At 56.7% G+C, this 5,213-nt stretch overlaps 1 protein-coding gene across 1 annotated transcript in view; it reads left to right on the top strand.

Moving 5' to 3' along the window:
- The first annotated feature begins 889 nt into the window (after positions 1–889).
- The window catches only part of Pou2f2 (POU class 2 homeobox 2), an 85,995-nt gene continuing 81,671 nt past the window's right edge, over positions 890–5,213 (top strand). The window contains exon 1 of the mRNA XM_076573783.1: positions 890–1,015. The gene's annotated coding sequence lies outside the window, so the exon portion shown is untranslated. The remainder of the gene's footprint in view (positions 1,016–5,213) is intronic.

Genomic DNA, 5,213 nt, shown 5'->3' with positions numbered 1-5,213 from the left:
TGTCTCTCTCTCTTTGGGTCTCTCCCTACTGCTCAGTGTGTATCCCCCAGTCTCCGTGGGCTCCGTGTTTGCGCTGACTTCCTGCCTCCCCTCTCTCCCTTGTGCGGACCTCTTATTTTTATCTCTTTGTCTCTGGGTGTCTCTGTCTTTTTGCCCCATCTGCTCCGCACTCCCCCATCTGGGCTGCTCTCTGCCTCTTGCACTACACTCCCTCTCCTTTCTCCCCCTCCTCTTTGTCTCTGGGTGTCTCTCTGCACCCCTACTTTAGGGCCCCTTCTTGCCTTTGAATCTCTCTCTACTGAGTCTCCACTCTGTCTCTTTTCTCTCTTCCGCTGCGTCTGTTTGTTTTTTCAGTGTCTCTGTGTCTCTATCACTGAGTATCTCTCGGTCTCTGTGTGTCTCTGGATGTCTCTGTGAGTCTCTGGGCCCAAAGGTCTCCCTCTCCCTGTCTTTGAGTATTTGAGTCCCTTTCTGTTCACTATCTCTCTTCCTTTCCCAATGTCTCTGTATCTCTCCATGTCTCTGGTATCTCTGTGTGTCTCTGTGTCTCAGGACTTCCCCTTGTGTCGGTGTCCCCCTTTCCTTATCATTCCTCTCCCATTTCCGTGTCTCTGTCTCAGCGTATCTCGGCATATCTCTGAGTCTCTCTGTCTCTGTGTCTCTGTGGGTCTCGGGCCTCTCCCTGCCTCCGTGTCCCCTGCGCTCCCCGCCCTCTCCCTCTCCCTCTCTCCCCCCTCGCTCTCTGGCTCGCGCTCTCTCTCTGAGCATCCTTGGGCCCGGGGTTGCCATGGGGACAAGGTGGGAGCCGGGGATGGCGCGCGCCTGGGCTCGCGCCGGCAGCTCAGGCGAGGAGCAGCGGCCAGAGCAGCGCCAGCAGCAGGCAGCGAGCGGGCGCGGGAGCGGGAGCGGGAGCGGGGGTAGCGTTGGCGGCGGCGGCTCCTCCTCGGCCATCCCCTCGGAGCCGTGCAGCTGACGCGCATGGCGAAGACAGCGGCGCCTACCGATGGGAGCAGCGGTAAGGCAAGGCGGCGCGGCGCAGCCGGGCGGGCGGGCGGCGGGCAGCCTCCTCCTCTCCCCAGCTCGCCTGCGCGCCCGCCCGCCCGCCCTCCCTTCCTCCCTCTCCCCTCGCAGCCCCTGCCCGCCCGCCCGCGCCGCGCTCGCCCTTCCATTTAAAAATCTTTAAAACTTTGCATATTAATATCTGCGCTTTGCATAATCTGACCCGCGCTTTATTGATTGCAAGAAGCTTAATGCAGCCGGCTCGGCCTATTGCAGAGAGCTCTCCGGGCGGGAGCCGGGCGGGCGCCGCTCGCTCCGCACCGCGCTCCGGCTGGCCGCGCTGCTGCGGGCCCCGGCCCTCTCGCTTCCCTCCCGGCGCCCGCACCCAGGCTTTGCCCCCTGGCTGGGTATTTTTATTATTTGGGGGCGAGTGTGTGGGGGAGATCGGCTTGCTCTCGGTGACTGTGAAAGAACCAAAGGAGAGATAGATGGAGGGTGGGATGGGGAAAAATGGGGACTGAGGTGAAGAGGGAAGGAAAAAAAAGAGAGAAAGCAAAAAGGATAGGGAAAGAAGAGGCGTGGAGGGGGAAGGGGGAGAGAGAAGGCAGCGGAGGACGGAGCTGAAAGGACGGATGAGCGAGAGCCGAGACAGAGAAGAAAAAGGAGGGAGGCGAGGAGCGCAGACTAGAGAAAGAGCCGGAGACAACCCCGGAGCTGGCGAGCGAGGCAGGCGGCGGGCGCTTCATCGTCGCTGTCCCCCAGACCAAAAAAATAAAGAAAAGAAAAAGGGGGGAAAATCACACCAATAAAAAGGTGCTGAAAACAAAACACATCGCTGCTGGGGCCACCGAACACAAAAAGGAGTGAGCTTGGAGACGCAAGGCGAGGTGGCATCCGCTCCAGGCTGGCCGCGGAGCCTCGGACAGGCTCCCGGGGCTGGGTGGGACCCCTATTTTAATCCAGCATTTGAGGAAGGGGTGACTGTGGAGAAAACGAGGCGAGAGGGTTCAGGGCTGGTGGCGGTTCGCTTGCTTTTTTCTTTCCTCTCCCCCCTCCTTCCTGGGGGTGTGGGGGCCGGTTTAGTGAGGTGATGGTTGGTGATGCTGTCTGAAGCTCCGAAGAAAGCAGGGTGCATGGGGGGGAGAGGTAAGGGCCCTGGGAACGAGAAAAGGCTGGGGGTGGGAATGGGGGCGTGAGAGAAAGGAAAGGGGTGCCTTGGCTAGCAGGAAGGGTGGAAATGGGAAGTAGAAGCAGCCGGGATGGGACGCGGAGAGGCGGTGGCGCCTCTGGTGTGAAGAGAAGGTGGAAAGCGGAGCCAGGGGCCCCAGAGTGATGTTAGGGAGCCGCAGCGCACCCCTCAGCTCTCTGGGCAAAGTCTGTGACTTGGGGAACCCCTTTGGCTGCCTCTTGCTCCCTTCCCCTTTCTTCCTTTCCTGTCTTTTCACGCGTTCTTTTCTCCCCATCTCTTCTCTTTCCCGTTTTCCAGTTTCTCTCTTCCTCTTCTCACTGACAGCCCCCCAAGTTGTCTTTCTTTTCTTCTCCATTCTCTCCTCCAGCTTTTCTTTCATTCTCCCTCTTTTTCCCTTCCCCCTTTATTTCATTCTTTCCTCCTGGCCACTCATTCCCCCTGTCCCCCACCCCCTGCCCCCCACCCCTGCCCCCTCCCTCAGTTTCATTTATTCACCACTTTTGCAGCATCAGCACTGAGCAGGGTGCCAGGGAGAGGGGCTCCGTGCAAAGGCAAAGCTGCCCTAACTTCCCACCAGAGCCTAACCTCGATGCCCACATCCCACGGATCTCTGTGCCGGTGTTTCTAGCTGGGGGCGTGGGTCTGCCCTGAGGTCCTGGGGCCACCTCCTCTTTCCTTTTGGCTTCTGGAAAAGTCTTGCTGAAGGCTCACTGGGGCATGGGAGGGGGAGGGGAAGCCCAAAGAGAGGCTCATCACGGTGGTCCTAGCCCCACTGAGAAAGAAGGGTGTGGACAGAGAAGAAAAGGACATGGAAGGGAAAGGGGAGGAATGGGAAGTGTGTGTGTGAGGGGCATCTCTCTGAGCGGGTCCTCAGAGCTTTGGAGGCTCAGGTAGAAGACCCCAAGAGAAAGGCTCTGGCCTGCTGACCACTCCCCACTTCTGTCCTCCATCCTTGGGCCTATGGAACAAGAACCAGTAAATCTTAGCTTTAGAGAAGAATCCGGTCAGCTACTTCACTCTACAGTTGTAGACTCTGGCCATCCCCACAGGTGAATTTGTTCCCCAATCCCCCCCCCCGGGTGTCAGGGAGGGTGAGGAGTCATTGCTTGGTAGGGGTCTGGTGTGTACAGAGTCAGACCATGGCGGCAGTGTGCGTGTGTACAAGGCCTTCGTGGTAAGGAAGAGGTTTTTGGGACGGGCTAACTGTGTGTAGGGTTCTGGAGCCTCAGCAAAGAGAGAGAAGCCGCAAGTACAGAATCGTGGCGTGCGTTTTCAGTGGGATCCGGGGCCTAGCGTCCCCATTGTGGGTGTTCCACATACCAGAGGGGGTCTGACATGTATTCGGGCCAGTCTCTCTCGCCTTGATGTTTTTGTACCAGCCGTTATATGTGCATGCGAGAGGCCCTCTCTGGCTCTTGTGTGGAAGTGTCCATGAGTGTGCAGGGCCATGTTTTAAGTCTAGCATCAGCAGTGGACACGAGACACTCTCGTGCTTAGAGTAAAGCTCTTGTGTGGCGGTTACTAGGTCTGAATGCGGCGTGTGCACACTAGAGTCACGTATGTGAAAGTGCCCTTTTCTCAGAGACCTGTTATTGTTGTGATTGTTACTGTTGGGGGTCCCTGTGTTTCCTGGATAAAGGACTGGGCAGGTTTGTGGAGCGAGGTCTAGGTGGAGTGTGGAGGGATGTCTCGCTTGCTCACAGAGGTCGTGGGCATCTGGGTGGCTTTGACAGCACGCTTGCACAGCATCCTTTAGGTTCAAGAAAACGAAAACAAAAAAAAGATCTGCCCTCCCACAGTTGCCCCCCAAAGCCTTCCTTGGCCCCTTGGTAGTAACAAAGTATTCCTATGTGTGAAGACTGTTTTTGGGCAGGGGCGGAGGCGGCCAGAAAGGAGGGGAATGGATCAGGGCCTCAGACAGCATCTCTAGTTGTTGGTAACGAGATTCAGTCTACTTCCGGATTCGTAGGTAATGCTGGCCGGAGGCCCAGCCACGCACATTAGAGGCATCTAGACCCCTGGTTTTTGGGATGCTGTTGACCACCCCTCTGGCAGGTTGCCTTGCTGTGCTGTCCTTGGGGACCTTGGTAGCCTCACTGTCTGTCAGTCTTCACAGGGAAAGTAGAGTGTTCAGTACACTGCGGTGGGAAAGGACTCAGCCACACAGAGTGTGCCTGTGTGTGCATTTGTGTACACACCTGTACCCAGGTGTGTGTAAGGAGAGGTTGTTAGTCTGCATACCCTAGACATTATCATGTTGGTCAGGTCTTTTTCAGTGGCCACTCCGGGCCGCCTCCCACCTGGTTCACAGACATATGGGGCATATGGGGCGAAGCCCCTTCACCCATGAAAATAATAATTAGGCGGGGGGGGGTGTTGTGCCCTTTGTACCCCATTGAGTAGGGCTTTTTGTAGCCCTAGTACGCAATGATAATGGGGGGGCATGGCCCATTGGAGACAAGTGACAGATGTCCACGCCAAGTGCTGGCCGGATGGTGATAGGTGCCAGGGATCGAGTTTCCGCTCCAGCATGTGCTGATTAATTTCCAGGATTTATCAGGATAGAACTGGTTGAGAAACCCGGGTACGGAGAATCGGAGAATCGTTAGAAGCGATGACGGATGTGGGGGGTTCCTTAAGTGGCTCTGTTCTTTCTTCTAAATATGCCATTTACTGCTTTTTCTTTGGTTTCTTCTCCATATAATAACAGTAATAATAATAGCAGTGGGTCGCCACACACCCCCTGGCTCCCACGGAAGCCCCGGCAGGGAGATTAAGATTTGGGCATTCACATTATTAGCTTAGTCCATAAGCCCCTGAACTGGGCCCAGAGTCAAGGGTTTTTGGCTCCTGGTGGGTGAGCTTTGTCCGGAGAGGTCTCTCCCAGCCCCCACCACATTATTTTTGCTGACTTGGACCCTTCCCCCACTACCTCTCTGCCCCAAGAGACCACAGACCTGTCTCCAAGGACCTGTCAGGTGGATGGATGCCCTACGTGACTCTGTGAGGGCTTCGAAGACCTGGG

Source organism: Peromyscus maniculatus, chromosome 1 (genome assembly GCF_049852395.1).
Source record: "Peromyscus maniculatus bairdii isolate BWxNUB_F1_BW_parent chromosome 1, HU_Pman_BW_mat_3.1, whole genome shotgun sequence".
NCBI lineage: Eukaryota > Metazoa > Chordata > Mammalia > Rodentia > Cricetidae > Peromyscus > Peromyscus maniculatus.
Note: the sequence above shows the minus strand (reverse complement) of the source record. Positions and strands in the feature narration are given on the sequence as shown.